The following is a 23,787-nucleotide window of genomic DNA, read 5'->3' as shown; positions in this document are numbered from 1 at the left end:
GGTTCCCCTCGAGCAAACGAGACACCTCCGGATCTTATTTTGATTTCTCGTTTAATGCTTGCTCCTTATCATCTGTGCAAATGACATCCTTTGAACAGAACTCCACAGACTCCATGACTGCCTCTTCCCACACGTTCATTACTCCAGGCCAAATATCATTGCTGCTGCAGTCATTGCATTCCAAGGTCATATGTGTTACACACTTCATCTGAACTAGTGTATGATCCTAGATGGCAGTCATCTAATCTTAGATGGTACATCGTCATTGGCTAAAGATATAAATACCCTCAAATGCAAGACGGATGTTCTGTCAGTTTTGGTTTTCTGTCAGTCATGCAGTAGATCATGACAATCGAGTGAACTAGAATAATTGTCAGAATTGAAGGATAATGCAGGCCTGGTTTTGCCGGGTTACCCGACAGCAGAGAACTGTATTCTTAATGATGAGAAATGGACCATAGCAACAGAAATGGGGTTGTATTATTTCCTCAGCTGCAGATCTTCACTGGAGATTGATTACTGGATCATTAAATCACACCGTCGGTTGCTAGTCAATCAGAGCTCCACGTTGGTCTGTCACTACTGTATGATCTTATCACTGATCTCATATTTCACAGGAAAACTTGACGTTATATTAGACTCTGCTTTGCAGCACCATCTTTTCAGAACGTCCTCACGCACATATCTCACGATTTGTCTCAAAGGATGTTTCATTGCAAAAGATTCCAGGTCATCGCAGCTTCCCGTGACGTTTACAGACAGATAAAACACGATTATCCGAGGGGAAAAAGTTCCGCACTGTTCTCTGAGTGAAATGGCCCATCTGTTGTATTAGAGATGTTTTCTGCTCTGTTGATTTTTTTTATGTTATTATTATTATTATTATTATTATTATTATTATTTTTTATTTATTTTTTTTTACAAAGTGCTTATATCTTCTAGACTTTGTTTCCAGCAACTAACATTGCTTACTGCATTAATTAAGATTAACAAATGATATTGAAATTTGGGATTAATAAGTCTTAAGTCATGCTAACTACGTAACAAAGCTGGTAAACTCGTTTATTAATTGACATTTGTGTAAAGGTTAATGAAGTACACCAATCCAGGACTAAAAATAAGTCCTCAGGATCATGAACAACATCAACGTTGATGATTTACCGAACTGTGGTTTACAGGTGTAGTTAATGGAACTTGCTTTGAGCCGTAAACCGAGTTGATTAAGGTGTTGTTGGTGCGTTTCAATCGGCTCCCTAGTTCAGTAGTCAGGGCACTGATCAGGGAGTCTCAACTGCAAAATCTTTCCAGTGCACTTGAGTGTTCGCGCCCTAAAATATCTCAGAAATACACCGCAAAAACCAGGGAGCATCAGTGCTCACTATGTTCCCTTACTAAAAGTGATGTCATATTTTCTGAAGCCTCTCAGAATGAAAAAAAAAAAGGCAGGCGAGCTCTCCTCCAGCTTATCTTTGTTGTAGCTCTCAAATGATTACTAACGTTACAGATTTTTCAGTTCATTTGACATGCTATATACGGTTTGTTCGAGTCTAATGACTTTTAAGTGGTTAATGAGCCACTAGCTAGCCTACGATCACGCTTGAAGTACCATGACAGAAACGTGTGTGATTAAGCTAACACATTTATATGACATGTAAAACTTTTTATGATTTTTACAGTGACAGATGAGGAAATTAGTAGGTTTGTTCGTTTGTCACATGTGATAGACGTTTTGAAACGACAAACCTTATATCATATCGTTAGACAGGTAGTATGCACACTCTAGTTAACATTTATAATTAATATTTGGCTGAAATGTTGCAAGGATATGTAACAGAACCATCAAAGTATTTTTCATAATGTACTTTAAACACCATAAAAAATGAATGTCAGAAAGATACGAGTCCTACCTGTTGTTGATAAATGACGGTGGTGATGTTTTACAACGTGAGTACGTCGTCATGTCGTTGGAAATTGAGTCATCAGCGTCCCAGTGTTGAGTGAGCCAGGGTCCTTACCAGTGCGCGAACTCGTGTACACCATATCCTGATTCACATACTAGGGAGCTGGTTGAGACACACCAATTTTTGGCTTATTTTAGTCATATTGATGGAATAATCCTGGGTTAATTCATAAAATTAGGCTGAGAATAAACTGAATTAAAATGTGATGGATTATTGTTGATATAGTGGAACTGTGTGTAACAATGGTTCTGTAAGAAGACATTTATGGAAGGAGTCTACAATTTCAGCACATTCTAATGGGTCTCAGTAACATGATAAGCTGTGTGTGTGGGTTGTTTTTTGTCTTATTAACTTCGAGAGAGAGAAAGAGATGTTGGTGAGGGAAATTATGTCACTATAAACAGATTTTTTTAAATGACAGTACAGTAACGTTAACTTCGCTTTGTATTAGGCCACATAACACTGCCTTGTTGTGGATTATTTTTCTATAACAGCACATCACCGAGTGTTTTATTCCGTGCTTAATGCTGAAGTATATGATTTGTTGACGCTTGAATAATGAAGAAGCAACTGGCCAGAAATGACAACAATTATGAGACATCTTTATGAATCAATTTTATCTTCTTGAGAGCAGTAGACCAGGGTCGGGGGTTTGATTCCCACCTTGGCCCTGTGTGTGCGGAGTTTGCATGTTCTCCCCGTGCTGCGGGGGTTTCCTCCGGGTACTCCGGTTTCCTCCCCCGGTCCAAAGACATGCATGGTAGGCTGATTGGCGTGTCTAAAGTGTCCGTAGTGTATGAATGGGTGTGTGAGTGTGTATATGATTGTGCCCTGTGATGGCTTGGCACCCTGTCCATTGTGTACCCCGCCTTGTGCCCGATGCTCCCTGGGATAGGCTCCAGGTTCCCCGTGACCCTGAAAAGGATAAGCGGTATAGAAGATGGATGGGGAGCAGTCAAACAAGAAACACTATGACATTGGATTAATACAGTAATAAAGAATTATGGCCATATATAAAGGGCCAAATGCTCATGCTGTACAGTTCTATACAGGTAGTCTGTACAGGGCATTACAAGGGCAAAACAGCATGCTGTTATACTCATATAAATCGAATGGGGGGGGGGGGGTGGTGGTGCAGAAAGCAGTCTTCATGGTTGGCAGCTCATCTGTCCATTTCGATTTGTAGAAAAAAGAAACGTATCAAATTAATCCTAAACATTCACTGCAAATCTTAAATATAAAACTAAAATTCTTGAAATGTGATTACTACTTTAATCGGAGTACGTGTATTTAAATGACACTTGTATGCTCTGCTAGCTGCTGAATTCAGATAAAAATTGTGTTATTAGTATCTTTAATCTGCCGTCCAGCCATCATTGCTTAAAAACATGATCAGTCTCTTATCAGAAGTCTACATTTTTCCTCTTACACTTTTAGCGTGCTGCTCTTTAAGAAACCAGACCCAGTCGATGCATTTCTCTCCCCGAGGCTCACGCTGACCATTCGCTGTGGTCCTGTTAGATTGGACTTTTTTAAATCTTTGAAGCTTTTCCTCCAGAGTGCTGGCAGGCTGTCAGTGCTGCAGCACAGAGGAGCAAAAAAAAAAAAAGAAGAAAAAAACCCCAAAAGCTTCCTTCCGCCTGCACTGCTCAAGAGCTCCTCCGCTGCTTTTACAGAAGCCTTGCATCTTCTCGTCCCACAAGTCATCTTGTCAGTCGTTTCTCCGCCAGAAATGAAAACCGCTTGGCAGTATTTCATCCTGTGTTAAAATGGCAACAAAAAAAAAAAAAAAACAACATTGTGATGATACAGGATTATTCAATTCTATTTTAATGAGCTAGCAATAGCGTATTAGTTATTGTGATTTATTTCTTTGTCCTGGTTGCAGCTCAGTGTAATGCATTTAACCAGGAATGAATTTGGCATTCTGTGGTGGCAAATGTAATTGGGTTAGATCACCAGCGTAAACAAATGAAGATAAATAGGTGAGAAATCCCAGTCTCACTCCCTGCAAGTTGAAATATGCTCCGTTTCTCACACGAAGGCAACGCTCCACTTTGTGCCAAAGGCAGAAAGCAGAAAGACTGACCGAATTGACACAAATACAGTTTTGCTCCTTGGGAAAAAAAATCCAATCTGGTGTTTGCCATTGCAGGTCAATCTAATTTGTACTTGCAGAGAAAGGTAATATCGGCTGTCTTCCTCACGACATGGATGATGAGTCTCGATACACAATGTCCTCATACGGAACATGTAAATCTTCCATACTGGAGCACTACATCTTCTGTTTGTGTTTAAATATTCAAGTGGTTATTGTCAGCCCCAGGCCTTGGGTTGTGTCTTTATGTTTGGAGCAGGATACAATGGCCTTTACTGGAGGGATAGACCCTGAGCAGAAGTGGCAGAACTGGACAGGATAGAAAGAGTGAGCGCGAGAGAGAAAGAGAGAGAGGGAGAGAGAGAGAGAGAGAGAGAGAGAGAGAGAGCAAGTAAAAAACACTGCAACCTCTTTTAGTGTGTGTGTGTAAATCCAGGCAATTTGGCAGGAATAGTAGCTGTTCATCGTGGCCAGAACACGAGACATTAACCAGCAGCTTAGCTGTGCCTAAGAACACAACTGCTCTCCCTCAAGGATATGTGAACTTCTGTTCCCTTCTCTATTTCTACACTTTAGTTTCATATTTTAACCCTGGCAGTTTTTCCACAGTAAAACCTTTCCATGCTTGAGCATCCTCCTGATCCTGATCAGTTCAGTTGACCACATGGTGCATATATACATATGCATATCATTATCATAAGCTAAATTTAAGACTATATAGATATAAAGAGAATGTAATATTGACTAAAATCCTCTTTTTTTTTTTAAAGAACAACACAGGTCAGTTATTCTTAACACTTTTATTTCTCCTTGTTATTGTAAAAATCACAATCATATAATGAATAGTTTTTTCAACAAACAGTTTTACTTTTAGTAAAAAAGGAAATGATAAAAAATGGTTTAAAGTAAACGCGATTCTTGCAGTTCATAAAGTTGTACAGTCTAAGAACTGCTGCTGTAGGCATGAAGATGCTCATCCCAGGACTTTTTCACTATCTGCCCATACTGAAAATCCCTTCAATAGTTTTTGCAACTTAGTACTGTTTGTCTTTACACTTTTACACCTGTATATTGTAACGATTTATAATCTCACTACGCAGTGTCACCCAGAAGAGGACGGATTCCCTTTTTACCCTGGTTCCTCTCAAGGTTTCTTCCTCATGTTGTTTCTGGCAGATTTTATTTTCACTGTCGCCTCTGACTTGCTCATCAAAGACAAAATGAGTAAGGCAAAAAAAAAAAATTCATATATAGCAACAAAACAGTCCGTGTGTTAGGTTTCATAGACATTCCTTCATTATCGCAAGCTAAACTTAAGTAGATTTAACTGCATGCTGAGAAAAAGAAAAAAAAAGAAAATGACAGTATATTAGTCCATACATTTGCATTTTATTCTCTTAATGTGATATAAATATATTGTAAAACCATTTTAATTGGCATCATATCTGTCCTCGATCTCTTTTATCCTTTGAGCATCTCAGTTATATTCACCCAATATTTCTGAAATATTGAGGGCCATGGCAATTTTTTTTTAAAATTGAAAGAAAACTATTTCTTTGATGGTTATATTTTAACAGGTTAACAAGAAGTTGGGTTGCTGTCTTGTTGCAGCATACATCCATAATTCTTTTTAATATCTTGTAAATGGGACTGCAGTTTGTTTTTTTTTTTTAATCAACTGCATGAACAGAGAACAGAGGCTCATCAATCGTCTACATAGACTCACTAATAAAACATGAAATATTTATTTATTTATTCATTTATTTATTTAATCAGAGACAATACACATTAATAATACAAAAGAAATGTAAAATGTGCCAGATTTAGCCAGATTGGCTCATTTTCATCTGTAGTCCCTAGGCATCATCTGTAGTCCCTAGGTTTTATGAGCTATCAAAATAATCATTAACACAACTTACCCTGATAACTTACAGTACCCTGTCATATGTATTGTTAATACAAGTTATATGTTGCACATGGACATCAAAACAAAATTATAATTACAAATGGAAGCTTTAGATATTAATACCTAAGTTTCTGACATATCACTGTTCTTTACACCTTCATTATGATGAAGGAAGGGATGGTTTCACTGGTCCAAATACAACTTACTTTTAATCGACAGTAATATGTGAAATAAGGTTTTAAAAATGATAAATTACAATTATTGCCCCTACATGCCAAATCTTACCAAATTCCATAGAACAAATAAGTGAACATAGCTAAAAATACTTATCAAATTCTATAACAATAGCTCAATGCTAATCATGTGAAATGCCTGCTGAAATCTGACTGGGTAATGGCAGTTTTTGGAGTAACTCCATCATCATTTAAAATTCACTTACAGGTGAGCACAATGATGCAGTACACCAAATTTCAGCTCTATCAGACTTTACAGTTGCTGATAAACAGCTATTGGAAGTTAACTCCACCCCTTACTGATGACCATGTCCCAAAACCTCCTCAGAGCCTTGTACTAAACATCCCTTCCAAGTTTCGTACGAATCCATGCAACCAGTCCAGAGTTACTGCTGTTTGAGTAGACTAAGCTCCACCCCACTAGGACTCAGCATGTTTTTGATCATTTGATACCCCTAATTATTTATGTGTAGCTTCTGACACCAATTTTGTGAAGAAGGCAAAAATCCTGTTATAGCACATATAGTGCATAGAGTAGATTTTAAAAGTCTACACATCACTGTTAAAATGGCTAATTTTTTTGTGATTGGACAAATTTAAACTAAGATAAATTATGTCAGAACTTTTCCTACTCTCAATATGAAATTACAACGTATAAGAATAAGTGAAATACAATCAAAGGTTTTAGGGAAAATATGAAAATATTTAACAATATTTACAAAATATTATAATAACACAATAACCTTTTTATAACTGGGGATAGTAATTGCTTCAATCTCAGGTTCAAAAGTAATTATCATACATCTGGCATCAATGAAATTATTCTGATTAACTCCAAAGAAACCACCTGTTTCTATAGGATTTTATACACATCTTCTTGGTTTCATCTGACTGCTCAAGCCATGGTGTCATATCACAGCAAACCAGGGACTACATTTCCCATACTGCATGGCGGCCTACAAACATGGACTGCAATTCACAGAACACTCACACACAGAACACTCATTCTAATCACACACACACCTGCATCCAATCTCACACACACACTCACAACCACGGTATATAAGAGACTGTTCTAACACTATGTCTTTGCGAAGTATTACGTGAGTTTTCCGTATACCAAGCGTTTGTTATCGGTTCATGTGTTATGGTTTTGATCTCGTTCTCACCCTCGCCCCCGTTCTTGATTCTGGTTTTGCCTCATTTATGCTTGTTTGCCAATCGCCTGACCCATTGCCTGTTTATTGACCATGCTATTGTCTGATGTTTTGGATTTGTCTGCCTGCTTCTCTTTAAGTAAAGCTCTTATCTGCACTTGCGTCCGTCCTAATCTCCATCACGTTCTGGACCGTGACACATGGTCCACAAAAAGAGTGTACAAAGCATGTGCACTGTTGAAAGGAGAGGGGTATAAAAGAATTTCCAAAACATTAAATGTACCATGGAACACTGTGAAGGCCATCATCAACAAATAGAGAAAATGGAGCACCACAATGACATTGCCAAGAACAGGATGTCCCTCCAGAATGTACAAAAGGAGAAGACAAAAAAAAAATCTTACTTGGAGGCTGCCAAGAGCCCTATGGCAACATTAAAGGAGCTGCAGGAATATCTGACCAGTTCTGATTACTCTGTGCACGTGACAACAATCTCTCATATTCATCACATTGTCTGGGATAAGGTGTAGCTATGGGGTGGCTACATGGAAGCCCTTTCTCACAAAAAAAACCAACCAAGCTCAACTAAATCACCCGAAACCACGTGGAAAAATGTGTTATTGTCTGATGAGACCAATTCCAAAAGGTTTAATAATTCTATAATTCGAAAATGTTTGTTTGGTGCACCACCAGAACACCACCATACCCACGTTGAAGCATGGTGGTGGCAGCACCGTGCTTTAGGGCTGCTTTTCCTCAGCCAGAACTGGGGCATTTATCAAGGTGGATATATTCATGAATAGCTACAAATGCCAGTCAATTTCAGTGCAAGAAAGCTGAAGATGAAAATGAATTTCATCTTTCAGCATGATAATGACCCAAAGCATGCATCCAAATCAACAAGAGAATGGCTTAACCAAAAGAAGATCAAAGTGTTTGAATGATCTAGCCAGAGGCCAGATCTGAATCCAACAAAAAATCTGTGGGGTGACCTGAAGTGTGCTGTGCACAGGAAATGCCCAGCCAATTCGATGGATATAAAATGTTTCTGCAAGAAAGAATGGAAAAATATTGCAAAGGTGTCAAGGTGTGCCATGCTGATAGACTCTTACCCAAAAAGTCTGAGAGGTGTAATAAAATTAGGGCTGCAACTAACGATTATTTTTGATAATTGATTAATCGATTAGTTGGATTAAAAGGCCAATTTTTATTTTCTGTATTTTTCGGGGGGAAAAAAAACATGTTATTTCGCGTTCTGCCCAATGTTGTCCTTCTAACACTGTGCAAATTTAAGGCTATGAAAAAGGTATTAAATGTATCTATGTGGGGTATGCTATACATTGTGTAAAGGATTTAAAAATATTTATTAACATATTTTGAAAACAAAAAACAACTGATTGTCCACAAGCTTTAAAGCAGAAGTTAAATCACCATATTAAAAATGCAACAAAAGAAAAGAAAAACAAAAGCGCAAACTAAGTGTTAACTGGTAAGAGGTTGAATGTTCTGCAGTAACGCACACATTCACTCATTTGAACACAGTCACATGTTAGTTTATATTGTAAATGTACGACACTTCTTACATTTAAATACAATTAGATGTTATAACCCCATTACAGTTACTGCTCTCATAAAAACACAATTACTTTTCTTTCTAAATATCGCTAAATACAGCATCAAACAACATATTTGATGAAAATGAATATCTTAGTGAGTTATTGTGCTTCCTTTCTATCGCACGCTGTTTGATTGATGTTCATTCAGTGAAGTGTAATGGAGACTCGCTCGCTGTCAGGACGAGTCTTTATGTAAAAAAAACATTTACAGATAAGGATATCAACATTAAAATGTCATTTCTGCGCTGAAGAAAACACGTCTGGAACACATTAAATAGCACGCGCATCTGTCGCAGCGTCTAACACGACAAGCCACGTTAATACACTTATGAATTTGTTTGAAGCGCTTAATATAAAACATTCTCATGTTTGGGACGACCCGGATCGTGCACTTTTCCCGCAGCAGCTCAGTCTGTGACCTCCGCTGTTTCTTAGATGTGTTTTATTCATAGAAATGTGTTTTTCACCGTTGTGAAGTGACGTCACTGATGGGAGTTATCCACGGTGACTTCACAGACCCATCTAATCCATAATGAAATTCATTGTCCATTATTTTAATGATCAATTATTATCGATTAGTTGTTGTAGCCCTAAATAAGTGTCAAGGTTCAATAATATATGAGTTTAGGGGTGTGCACACTTGTGCAACTAGGTCATTGTAAGATTATTTTTTTTCCCCTATAAATGTTTCTGATTGTTTTTCGCTTATTTTTTTTTTTTTTGTATATTTACATATTGAGGGTGGAAAAATTTCTGACATGCTTTATCTTCGTTAAAAAATTTTTACCTCACAAAAACTTTCCATTTTATCAGGAGTGTGTAGGCTTTTAATACCCAGTGTAAAGAGTCGTTCAGATTTGTCATGATTTGATGCACATTGTCTCATTTACTCTTAACATTCTTCTTTTTCTATTAAAATAATCTACTTTTTACTGAATGTTTCTGTTCCATTTCATTTTATTTCATTTCAGTGTCAGTATTTTATCGTATTCTTCCTAAAAACATTGCAGGACAGTGAAGTGCCTGAGTGAAGTGCCGCTGACTCACACCTGCACTGTTTAGGTCTTGTTCACCGACGAACCCCAGTCCCCTCGGCTGCTGTGCAAAACGAATGGATGTTTCATTCGACGTGTTTCGTGTGGCTTTTGTGTTTTGTGTTTCAGCGATTGCACTACGTCCCTTTTGAGCGTATAATTAGTTTGATGGATTTGATTTGGTTGAAATTATTACTTCAATGTGCTGTTACTGTAATTGCTGTAATTCCTGATCTCCAGGGCTCTTTGAAATGGATGTCATAGTTACAAAATTGCAGTAGTAAACATGCGATGAAAATACATCCAGCATCAAGCGATGTACATATCCAACTGCCACAGCTTAAGGCTAGTTAAGGTGTATTGTGAAGAATGGCTTGTTTAAAGATGGCTTACAAGTGACTGGACATTTTTGAGTTTAAGTCATAGAACTTCCAGGCAGCCACGTTGAGGAGTGAGGATTTTAAACATTTCAGTGAAGATCTTGTACTTTGTGAGGGGGAAAAAAAAAAACCCAACCTTTTTATCAAACAAATAAAAAGGTTGTTAGTTTTTGTTGAACTAAACCATCTAATGTGCATAAGTGCTCAGCAAGATAGTCAGTCTCTGATTTCCTCTATCTTAACAAGACTTGGCTAGTTTCCAATGTATTCTGGGAAATGGTCCAATTTTACAAAAAGGGTCAGTGGGTGGTTTGAAAATACTGATATTATTAGAGCACCATGATTTCTGAAATTTGGAGAGCACGGACTAAATCACAGAAATCAGAGATAGAAACAGATTTCATGTATAAATGACAAAATTATTTTGTAGATTTTTGATAGATAGATATAGATGCAATAATCTATCTATCTCTCTCTCTATCTATCTATCCATCTAATTATACCTTAGCATGTGAAAATATCTTGGATAAAGGCAAATGGATCTAATATTTCTCATTATGGCATTACAATAAAGATTATTAAGCATATATATATATATATATATATATATATAAGTTTTAAATGATGATTCTATTGGAAGATAATTTTGCTTATTTCACCCATTTATTTCAATTAGGAAAAGTCTATAAATATGCATCATTATTTTATATTTATTTCATCATAATATTATGATCATAAATATGAGATCAATTCACCTTTATGAGATCAGTTCACTTGGTAAGATCTTCTTTTCTGCAGTGTCTATATATCACCTTCCATGAAGTTGTGGTACAGTAGGAGAATGTGCTTTATTCAGTGAATCTTCTTCCATGTGTGCCCAGCCTTAAAACTTTTAACAAGTTTGTCTGCCCTTATGAGTTGCCATTTGTCATATGGATATTTCAGTGTGGGTGCAGAAAGTGGTATTGCTGTGAAAGCCAGAAACTCAATCTATAAAAGTCAGTTGCTCGAGGTTTATCTTTGCCCTTTACTATGAAGGAGGCTTAAAATGCATCTCACCCACACTCTGTCAGTACACTCCAAGTGCTCATATACAGTAAAATGGAGGGATTCCGATAAACTGTCAAGGGGATCAAGAATGTGATAAGGTGATTTCTAGTCAATTTCACTGGGAAGTGGTGGGGAAAAGGCTGAGTCTGTCAGCTCCAGGCCCATCTGAACAAATGAGTTAGAGTCCATGCACTAGCTCAATAAGACCATCATTTCCCATCAGCACCCATCATTGCTGCTGGGGCACAGAGGGAAGAGAGAGAATAGAGATAGTAGTTTACCAGAAAAGAGGTCTGCTAGACGTGCCTGTCTATTTCCAGATGGTCTGTGATGTATCTATTTCAAACTGTTAGTCGGTTACAGAAGGGTGCAAAAGTCTACTAACTTGAATCTTTCATATTCTATCCGTTATCAGCTACTTTGTTAATGGCACTGTGGCACAGCAGGAAGCATTGCTGCCTCGTAGCTACAGGGTACTGGGCGTGCTCCTGAGCTTGTGTTTTGTCTGTGGAGTTTTGCATGTACTCCTCATATCCACGTTGGTTCTCCATGGCTTCTCCAGTTTTCTCCAACTTCCTATTCTAAATTGTCCTGACTTGACATTTATAGTTGCTCTGCAATTAATTTCCCAATGTTCCAGTGATTAGGGGTGTCAGTGTGTTACAATCTTTTAAAAATGGATTAAAATCTTTTAAAAAGGGTTCTTCAGATGTTTTGCAGTTCTAACTTCCTAAAGGGGATCTACCTGGAACTTTTTCTGAATGGAAAACCCTCTGTTGTAGGATTTTATGTATACACTATAAAACCAGATAAGTTCATTTAACTCAAAAAATTTCAGGAAACTAATTACCTCAAAATTTTTAAGTTGATAAATCAATTTCTTTAAGCCAAATACACTTAAATATAACAAAAATTTGACTCAAACTTGTTATATTTAAGTGTATTTGGCTTAAAGAAATTGATTTGTCAACTTAAAAATTTTGAGTTTACTCAAATTTTTTGAGTTAAATGAACTTATCCGGTTTTACGGTGTACAATTTAAGTCAGAATCATTTATAGTGCTAGATTTAACCTTGTGTGTATAGCTGTCATTCTGACAAGTTGAAAAAAAATGGATTTTTAAAATAGGTTAAATGATATTTACAGTATGTATTAAATGTATTCTTGCAAAACACCACTCTCAAAACGGAGGGTTCTGCAAGAACTATGTAAATAGCTTAGCTTTATTGGATTCCCAGAAGCTTTACTTTCTGTGGAGTTGTGTATATAGAACGGTTAAGGGTTAATCTAGAGGAATAAACTGGAAGAAAAGAAAAAAAAAACAGATTTCAACTGAATTCTAAGAGAGTGAAGTGTGATGATGAATTATAAAATAATGTGGTGGGTGGTGGACTCAGATTTTTGGACTGAGCTGTATCAAAAAAATCTGTGACTTGTTTGTCTGATTTGTTTGATTGGACACTGAGCTGCAAAACATTTGGAATATTTTTGCTTCATGAAAGATCCTGAACATTAAAGATCTAATGGGGAACTGACCCTCCCTAAGACCTCTGACCATGTATCCATTGCATATTAGCTAACATTAATCTTGTTACACTGTTCTTTGGCATTAATTAACTTGTTTAAGCTCCGTGATAATAGTCTGTTGTGACCGAACCATATTATACACATTCAAGTGCACAATTCAGAGGATAATGGGGTTTCTTTAATAAAGTGATTCTTCTCATTGTGGTGTAATTAGTGACTATCTCAGACTCACAACCTTGAGTCTTGCAGCCTTTAGGGGGAAATCTATATATCTGATTTCTTATTATTTAAATTGATCTGACCTTGTGTTGAATAAGTAATTAAAACTTCCTGATACCGGGTTTTATTGACCTATTTCTAACCTCAGGAGATCTGTTGCCGACAGCAATTTAAAGTGCAAACTTAAAACACTATCAAAGTAACCTGGGCCAGGTGCTCTGATTCCTCTTATAGTGAGTCAACTCAGATTGAGTCTGACGTCTCTATTCCTTTCATTTGCTGAGCACTGAATTTGTTACTGTGATTCTTACAGGGTTCTTGAAGGAAGAACAGCAGGAATTTGAATGGTTCTTTGGGTCGAACTTCTAGTGCAGAAATACCAGGCCAGCTGAGCAGTTTGTCCTCAACACAGTGCACATTTATGAAATTCTGAAAGATGATTCATAAAAACATGGTTTAATGAATATTTGCAATGAATATTAAATAAACTTTATTGGGACACCTGACCATCACATCCATATGGTTCTTCTCCAGTCTGCTGCCACAAAGTTGGAACCACACAATTGTTTAGAATGTCTTTGTATCCTGTAGTATTAAAACTTCCCTTCACTGGAACTAAGAGGACCAAACTTGCTCAAGTATGAAAATGCCCCTGTGCAGCAAGTGAGGTCCTTGAAGACATTTTGTGCCAAGATTGGAGTGGAAGAACTTGAGTGTCCGGCACAGAGCCCTGACCTCAACCCCACAAACAGCTTTGGGAGGAACTAGAACACCGAATGCACCCCAGGCCTCCTTGCCCAAAGTCAGTACCTGACCTCACTAATGCTCTTATGGCTGAATGATCACAAATCCCCACAGCCACACTCCAAAATCTAGTGGAAAGCCTTCCCAGAAGAGTGGAGTTTATTATAACAGCAGAAAGAGGACTAAATCTGGAGTGGGATGTTCCAAAAGCACATATGGGTGTGGTGGTCCGGTGTCCACAAACTTTTGGCCATACTGTGTACATGTTGAGGGTAGACACAGAAAGTGCCACGTTAAATTGACTGGTTTTCAACTGGTTTCATGTCCACTTGCTTGCATAAACATGTTTTAGAGCTAGTCACACAGCTTTCATTTCTAGGTCTTGATCTGCTGAAATCAAGAGTCGTTTTTCCACTGGACCAAGGCCACAGGGTGTACACATATGTCCTTGACACTACCACTGAGACCTGCCCATGTGATGTGCCTGACGTGTGCTGAGTATTCAGCCAACACAAAATGGCCTGCAGTGAAACATTCACAGTTTTCAATACTAAGGTCACTAATACAAACATCCCAGCCAGGCTTAGAAAGACTGCATAGGAGCATGTTGTGGCCACTTGTAATTTCATCAATGTATCTATCATTGGAGCCTCACACCTCAAGGGTTTGGGGTTCGATTACCGCTGCAGCCATGTGCATGCGGACTTTGCCTCTTCTCCTCGTGCTGCAGGGGTTTCCTCCGGGTACTCTGCTTTCTTCCCCCAGTCCAAAGACATGCATGGTAGACTGGCATGTCCAAAGTGTCAATACTGTATGAATGGGTGTGGGAATGTGTATGAGATTGTGCCCTGTCGGATAAACGGTATAGAAAATGGATGGCTGGATGGACTTACATAGCATGCGAGTCAAGCCTCATGCTACTGAACAGTCTGCAAAGGATTCAATACCTTTTTTGTCCCCAGATTGACTTTTAGTCGTTGTGTTTTCCCATGTGAGATCAGGAGTTTTGCGTGGTTCATTGCCTGATCGTCGGGACTATGCTGCAACTAGGGCTCTGTAGGTGCTTGTCGAAGATGCTTCGACTCCAACCAATTTGGGCATTGATCATTGTCCAACATCCAATTCCATTGGGGTCTGGTAGAACAAACAGCTTTCTGTCCTGCTCGGAAATACAAGAGATTGGGAAATTTCAACAATTCACAAGAAGTTGTGCATTTATGAATTTGTAAAATTATGTATTCTAACACAAACAACACACCACGTTTCTGTCCGAAAGAGAATAGTAATGTCAAATACTAGATTACAATCATGCATTATGTTCATGTAATGCAAACACCTTTGATGGTGCAAATTTAACATTAAACAAATCAAGAATAACCAAAGGTTTCGAGCACTAGACACTATATAGTGTATGTGAATCTACTTTCTCAACTCCTCTGCAAGACAAGAATGAAAAAGAGGACGAGAGTGATGTAGCAGAGACTACCCACATGGGGTCTTGTTCACAGGGGGTCAACTTTCCTACTGGTTCTTGACTAGAAAATAAGTAAACAGGAAATAAGAAACTACCCACGTGGTCCAAAGGAACTATGAGTAAAAACTATATTTTGTTTATGTGGCTCATATGCATATTGCAGAAAATAAAGCAAAACTATAAGTTGGTTATCCAGTCAGGTGAACAATCCTAAAAAATCTAGCTAAGCTACTTTCCTTATGCTAACAAGATAAGGTGTTGTTTAAAAATATTCGTGATGTTAAAATATAGTTTCCCATTCCAAATACAACAGCATTTGTATAGCCCTAGAATGACTGCATTTACGATCAAACAATCATCGACAAAAACACTTAGCTAGCTACTTTCAATTTATTAATGTAGGTAGAAATGAACCTACATGTACTAGCTTGAATTTCTTCAGTTAACTTCAGTAATTGAGTTCAAGGGTGGTACATTAGGTAGCATTGTCACTTAAACAGTTTCAAGGTCCCCAGTTCAATCTGTAGCTCTGGATACTGTCTGTGTGCTGTTTTGCATGGTCTCCCTGTATCTGCATGGGTTTCCTCTGGGTTTTCTGGTGGACTAGTTGTACTAAATTGCCCTTTGGGTATAAGTGAGTGTACAAATATGTGTGTGCATGGTGACCTGTGATAGACTGGCATCCCATCCAGGGTGTATTCCTGCATCACACACAGTGTTCTCAGGATAGACCCAGGATCTACCCCATGCCTAACCACGATAAAGCTGAAGATCAAGGTGGATGAATGAATAATTGAGTTTCTTGTTCAGAATTTATTTTGTGCTAATAATCCTTTATATATATATATATATATATATATATATATATATATATATATATATATATATATATATATATATATTGACTGAACCTGCCTCCTGTGCAATATCAGAATTAAAATGTTCATGATACAGCATGATATATTGTCCAGTCCTAGTGTTTAGCTTATCTGCAATTGGAGACTGTAATCACATATTATGTTTCTCTGTAGGTATTATTTAAACTGAGCCATTATTTCAGTTTGTAACACTTCCAGGGCAATTCTATAAAAAGCATGTTGCTTGACAACAAAAGAACAGTATAGCTTACAGAACAGACTCTTTTGAAGTGCGCTAGCACAAATGCTTTTATGAACTGTGGATGTTTGCCATGTTTTATTGAGGGTTTTATTCGGAGCTTAGTAAAGCTTAACTGCTTTTGGCTTAGGTTTTGTAAAGCAATTCATTGCCATGCACAACTATATCTCATGAATCTGAAAAACTAGAATGGTTCCTTCTTCAGTCTGTCTAATGTATCAGTTATATGTGGACTGTGGTCATTTTTACATACTGAGGATTCATTGAGGGATTTCTCAAAGTTTTTTTTTCTTCTCCAAGGCATAACCATTATCTCAGTTCCTTACAGAAGGGCTCAACTAAATGTATAACTTGCTAAGTCCAAGCATAGTTTATTTTCCAGTGTATATAGGAGATGTATCGAAGTTAGAAGTGGGCTAAGCTGCAGGGTGCCAAGAGCTCGGCTGGCACTTCATCCCTGATGAGTCTGAGGCTGTGTAGAGGGCTCTCAGTGTCATTAGAGATGACAATAAAAGTTCCTATTCCAGCATGCCGTTAAGATCAGAGTGACACTAATGCGCTGGCCAGACACACAGTGAGCTTGTAGGAGCTGTACACCTGTCTAGGTGGAGGTGTATTCATTTTCCATACTTCCACTTCATTTATTCAAATTACAGTACATGTGTGGAATGTTATTTGTATCATCGACGATTGGCCCAATTAGCTTTATTAATGGGGTTTTGTATAGTCTAAATAATGCCGAGTGTGTCGTTCTGTCATTGCGTCCTGTTCCTATTGGAAATGTCTGTTCTCTTCTTTCAACAGCCTGGAAGTTATAACCATCATTCATGGCGCACCACACGGCCTCCATTTGAGTCCTGCTGCTCACTTTCCTGAGCAAGCATTTCACTCTTGATGTCAGTTCATGAAAACGAAAACAAATAAGCAGACTAACACCTCACACAAGTTCAAATCTGTGATATAGATCTCCAATTATTTAAGTATGATTCCAAGCCTGGAACAGTGGAAGGGCTTTCTACCAATATGCTTGAGTTACAACATACCCACTCAGAGGTACAGGGAAAAAAATACAGTGGAAGTAGTGAGCTAAGAAGAGATGTAATAATTCTAGGTTTGTCTGCATTGCGTGTTCACTGGTGCCCACTTGAATAAAGAGCTGCGATCTCGAAATCTGACAGCGTGGCAACTTGACAGAAATGCAACCATGGTGATTTGTCCAGAGCACTGTGATTGGCAGAGTTGGAGGAGTCAGTCATCTGGAGCAGACCTTGTCATTTCCAACATGGCCTCCTCATCTTAAGGTTGACACATCAGCAGAATGACAATAAATTGAGATCCAGCTAATGGTGGTTGAGGAGATATACTGTTAGTTTTACTTCCTATTTCCTTGAATTTCAGTCTGTTTCTGCTGCTAAAATCTCCAGCCCACACCTTTTAAAAAGTCATGTTGCTATGCCCAGAACCCATTGTGGGAATATATTGGGATTTAAACATTACCATCTGCTTAAGTGCTGAATATTGCTTTAAAAAAATGCAAATGATTCACCTTAAGTCTATTACATGCATTTGCTCTGAGAAAAGACTAAGTACAAAACCATAAAAGACTACTTTAGAGGTCAAAGGTATTACTGCTGTATGGTATATTCTCTTTCCATACCAAATTGTACACACCCAATTTAACAACTTATCCATGTGTATATCCTTAGCTATTTATATGTTGTGCTGGTATGAACTCCACCATTCTCCAAATCTCCAAAATCTCTCGGAATAATTCCATATATAAGCCTAGTAACATTCCAGTCCGTTTCAGTGCTTGAGCTCTTCAGATTCACAGTGTAATGGCAAGAAAATGGATTTAATAGCCGTTATTCAGCATCACATTTTCAGTGTAGGTCATAGTGCCTAGATCCCACTTTACCTCACAGGAACAGAAGTGTTTAATTGCTGTTAGTTTGTTCGGGTGGGAATTGCAGAGTCCACAGGTTTAACTTGTGTTGAGTGACTGCTATTCATCTTTCTGGTAAAATGCTTTAAATCAGATTTAACACCCAGACCTCTGACCTCCAAAAAAAAACGTAATTTTAAGTCATAATGCAATGCAGTACTTACTCAGTAGTATGTGATGAAGAGTGTTCTGAATGATGTTTTTGGAAGAGATACTTGACTCCTTCTGCTTACAATTATTGCAAATGAAAGCACTTTGGCAATTTCAAAATGTATAGACACACAGATGTGAATTGAGGCTCTATTCAAACGTAAGACTAGAATGAGTCCACTTCAGTCCACTAACAACAGCTGTATAGCTGAATAGGAGTTGTTTTTTTTTACAGGGACTATTGAGGTATAAGTCAATAATTGAATAGATTGCTCCGTATATAGCTGAATGTTTGTGTAAGAGGGGCCTGTTCTCTTTCTCACAAATCTGCATTTTCATGTAAATTAATTTATATAATGTTTCTACAGTCATTGTCACCAAGACTTGGAACCAAGACTCAAAATAGGGAGCTCATCATCCTGTGGCCAGGTGGTGAGGTGTATGGGTTGCTAGTTGAATTGATGGTTGGATGAGTGAGTGGATTGATGACTGAATGGATAGATGACTAAGCAGATGGATGGATGGATGGATGAGTTGATTGGTGGTTGGATGAATGAATGAATGAATGAACGAGTAGATGATTCATAGATCAATGGAGGGCTAGATGGATAGGTGCATGTATGGGTGGATAAGCAGATGGATGGATGAATGGAGAGGTAGGTAGAGGGGTGGATGGAAAGATGGATGGATGGATGTATTATTCATATATAGATGGAGGGGTGTTTGGATGGCAGGATGGATGACTGAAATGGATAAGTGGCAGAGTGGATGTGTGGATGCATGAGTTGATGGATGATAGAAAGAGTGGTGAGTGGCCTGGTAGATGGGTGGATGGATAGATGGATTATTCATAGTAGATGGAGGGGTGGATGGATGGATGACTGAATGGATAAATGGCTGAATGGATGTATGAGTTGATAGATGTTTAGATGGATGGATAGAATGAGCGGTGGGTGGAATGGTACAGTAGATGGATGGATGGATGGATGGATGACTGAATGGATAGATGGCTGAGTGGATGTATGAGTTGATAAATGTTTAGATGGATGGATAGAATGAGCGGTGGGTGGAATGGTACAGTAGATGGATGGATGGATGGATGGATGGATGACTGAATGGATAGATGGCTGAGTGGATGTATGAGTTGATAGATGTTTAGATGGATGGATAGAATGAGCGGTGGGTGGAATGGTACAGTAGATGGATGGATGGATGGATGGATGACTGAATGGATAGATGGCTGAGTGGTTGTATGAGTTGATAGATGTTTAGATGGATGGATAGAATGAGGGTGGGTGGAATGGTACAGTAGATGGATGGATGACTGAATGGATACATGGCTGAGTGGATGTATGAGTTGATAGATGTTTAGATGGATGGATAGAATGAGCAGTGGGTGGAATGGTACAGTAGATGGATGTATGGATGGATGGATGACTGAATGGATAGATGGCTGAGTGGATGTATGAGTTGATAGATGTTTAGATGGATGGATAGAATGAGCGGTGGGTGGAATGGTACAGTAGATGGATGGATGGATGGATGGATGACTGAATGGATACATGGCTGAGTGGATGTATGAGTTGATAGATGTTTAGATGGATGGATAGAATGAGCGGTGGGTGGAATGGTACAGTAGATGGATGGATGGATGGATGGATGACTGAATGGATACATGGCTGAGTGGATGTATGAGCTGATAGATGTTTAGATGGATGGATAGAATGAGCGGTGGGTGGAATGGTACAGTAGATGGATGAATGATTCATAGATAGATGGCTGAATGGATAGATGGCTGAGTGGATGTATGAGTTGATAGATGTTTAGATGGATGGATAGAATGAGCGGTGGGTGGAATGGTACAGTAGATGGATGAATGATTCATAGATGCCTGGATGAATGGATGACTGAATGGATAGATGGCTGAGTGGCTGGGTGGGTGGATGGATGGATGGATGATTTATAGATAGATATAGGAATGGATAGATAGTTTATTCACCACAATGTGAGCATGTTTATATTTCTTATCTTATCTTTTGGATGAAGTCTACCTGACCTAATCGAAGTCTACTGTACGTTTTCCATTCTATCTGTGCCTCTCTTCCCCTTACCCCTCTAAAGTTTTTATTCATTAGCTGACACCCAATGCCACAGTCTAAAGGGCAACCTTTACTGTTAATTGCCTGGAGGAAAAATGGCTGCTTTTTAAGGCACTTTAAATATTAAAATGACCTTAATTAAAGCTATGCTTTCTTTTCTGTCATAGCTTATTTCTTTCCCAGTTGAGCCATTGATAAATACAGTACAGTGCAGACAGATAGAGGTTTTTATTAGACACTCAGACCTGCTTGCTCGCACATTATGGTGTTTGTCACCAGTACTTGTTTTGATTATAGAAGCGCCATAAAATGTCCGTTATAAAACATTATCTTCTTTACAGGAATATGAATGTGAAAAAGGAACTGCTCAGGAATTAACAACTTCAGCTATGCTAGAGCAGTAAAATATGAATGAAGAACTTGTTCTGCTGCATCTCTTTTAAATAAATAATGGCCATCATTCTGAAAACCTTACAACAGGAATAAGGCAAGGACAAACTATTAGCTACAGTTGTACAGTTTTTGAAAGTTGACTACTTGGGATTCCCAAAGAAAGAAAGCAGGCAGCCAGGCTACAGAATAAAAAAAAATAAACCTTCAACAGCTGTTCATATTTGTGGTATAAATCTGTTGCACAGGCTGTCCAAGTACTGAGTGTAAGAAAGGGAGAGAGATGAAGAGAGGCTTTTTTTTTTTTTTTTTTTTTACAGTAATGTTGATATAATATTGTATACATGCAATGGCCACTTTAATAGGAACACCTATACCTCTGCTCATTCATGCTATGATCCAATAAGTCAACCATATGGCAACAGCACAATGCATAAAATCATTCTGATACAGGAAAATCATTTCACATAACATTCACATCAAACATCAGAATGGGAAAAAAATGTGATCCCAGTGTTGTATTTCTCTGCAAATTCACTAATTAATAACAAAATCAAAGAAAAAGGTGCAACACTAAGAATAACCTTTATATCTTTTCACACAAGTCATGATGGAAGTTGTTTTGAATTTGCAAATGTGAAACCACATTGCTCAATCAATAAAGCGGCCACGGGTCAGTGTGTTTTTGAAGAGAAGTTTGTGCTACAAGGCAGGACATGACATGTTATAAATTGATACAAAAGACCAAGATCTAACTAAACTATGCTGCATGAATGCAAAACACTTGATTGGCAGAGTGCAATTTTAGTTCTTACTCATGCTGTGTATCGGCTGATATTTTTCTGCTTATATGATCACAAATCCAGAAAATAGGTCATCCAGAAGCAGCGAGAAGGCAGGCATTTTTCTCTCATGTTGCATCTGATTTATGCATCTGACATTCTTTTGGTGTTTTGTATATGAAGGTACTCATACTTTTGGTACTGCCTGCTCTCTTGTTTTGTTCTTTACAGCAACCCTGCATTTCTGTCTGATCTGATTCTGGAAATCAGTGTCTTCATGTTATACGATCCCTCAGATATATAAATGGTGCTGTGAAAAAGTATTTATTCTGTTTTTGTGTATATCTCATAGTAAATAGTTTCAGATGTTAAAAGGAAACACAACGTAAAACAAAGGCAACCTAAGTAAACACACAATACAGTTTTTTTTTTTTTTAATTGAAGCAAAAAAAAAAGTTATCCAATTCCTATCACCTATGTGAATAACTAATTGCCCCCTTAAACTTAAAATCTGGTTGTGCCTCCTTTAGCAGCAAGATCAGTCTGGATCAGTTTTTCACTTACTTCTAGGACTAGGACTTACGCCTATGCTTTGGATCATTGTCTTGCTGCATAATCCAGTTGCGCTTGAGTTTCGACTCACAGACTGAAGACCGGACATTCTCCTTTAGGATTTTCTGGTAGAGAGTAGAATTCATGTTTCCCTCAATTACTGCAAGTTGCCCAGACCCTGAAGCAGTAAAGCATCCCCACACCATCACACTTCCACCACCATGCTTAACCGTAGCTATGATGTTCTTTTTGTGCAACATTCTCCCAAAAGATTTGAGGATCGTCAAAGTGTGTTTTTGCAAAATTCAGAGGAGCCTTAATGTTCTGTGATGGTTTTCACCTCACCACTCTTCCATGGATGCCATTTTTGCCCAGTGGAGTCATGAACAGTGACCTTTATTGATGTAAGAGAGGACTGTAGGTCCTTTGATGTTGGTTCTTTTGTGACTTGCTAGATGACTTGTTTCTGTGCTCTTGGAGGAATTTTGGAAGGTTGGCCACTTCTGGGAAGGTTCACTACTGTGTCGAGTTTTTCCATTTGGAGATAACAGCTCTCACTGTGGTTTTTTGGAGTCATAGAGCCTTTGAAATGGCTTTGTAACCCTTCCCAGACTGATGTATTTCAATCCATTTCTGGATTTTTTTTTTCATCTTTGGCATAGTGTGTTACTGGGTAAGACCTTTTAACCAACTGGGTTTGAACAGGGTTTGCTGTAATCAGTCCTGGTTGAGTCTAGTCCAGCTGAACCACATTATGAATGCAGTTTCATAGAATTGAAGAATTAGTAACTACAGGGGCAAATACATTTTCACACAGACGCAGTTGGTATTGGATAACTTTTTTGCCTCAGTAAATAACATTATCATTAAAAACTGTATTTTGTGTTTATTCAGGTTGCCTTTGTTTTATCTTAGATTTTGTTTAATTTCTGGAACAATTTAGTATGAGATAAACACAAAAACAGAAGAAATCAGGATGGGGCAAATATATTACCTTTGGAAATTTTGACAAATACAGGCCTGCTCTTGCACTGAATTCAGGCAGAATTGTCTTTTCTAAATCGAGATGAGGATTAAACATGCATAAACCCAACAAATTGCAACAGATTGATGAAGAATGTACAATCGCCATTCTGGATGCTCAAAAGACGCAGGGGAAAAATGACTCCAAACTGTTTCTCTGTCTGTCGTTCTATAACTCTCTCTCTCTCATTAGTCTTAATTTAAACCACAGCCATTGTGAGTCATTCTTCATTTTTGTAATGAGATACAATCATTACAATAACCCGAGCTGCCATATTCACTTGTAATCTTTCCCACTTTCAAAGTCTCCACACAAAGCCTCCTTTGTTTG

At 38.1% G+C, this 23,787-nt stretch overlaps 1 protein-coding gene across 1 annotated transcript in view; it reads left to right on the top strand.

The window, feature by feature from the left end:
• Nucleotides 1-23,787, top strand: part of nkain2 (sodium/potassium transporting ATPase interacting 2) — a 200,082-nt gene that overhangs the window by 86,685 nt on the left and 89,610 nt on the right. The window lies entirely within an intron of this gene.

Source organism: Ictalurus furcatus, chromosome 25 (genome assembly GCF_023375685.1).
Source record: "Ictalurus furcatus strain D&B chromosome 25, Billie_1.0, whole genome shotgun sequence".
NCBI lineage: Eukaryota > Metazoa > Chordata > Actinopteri > Siluriformes > Ictaluridae > Ictalurus > Ictalurus furcatus.
Note: the sequence above shows the minus strand (reverse complement) of the source record. Positions and strands in the feature narration are given on the sequence as shown.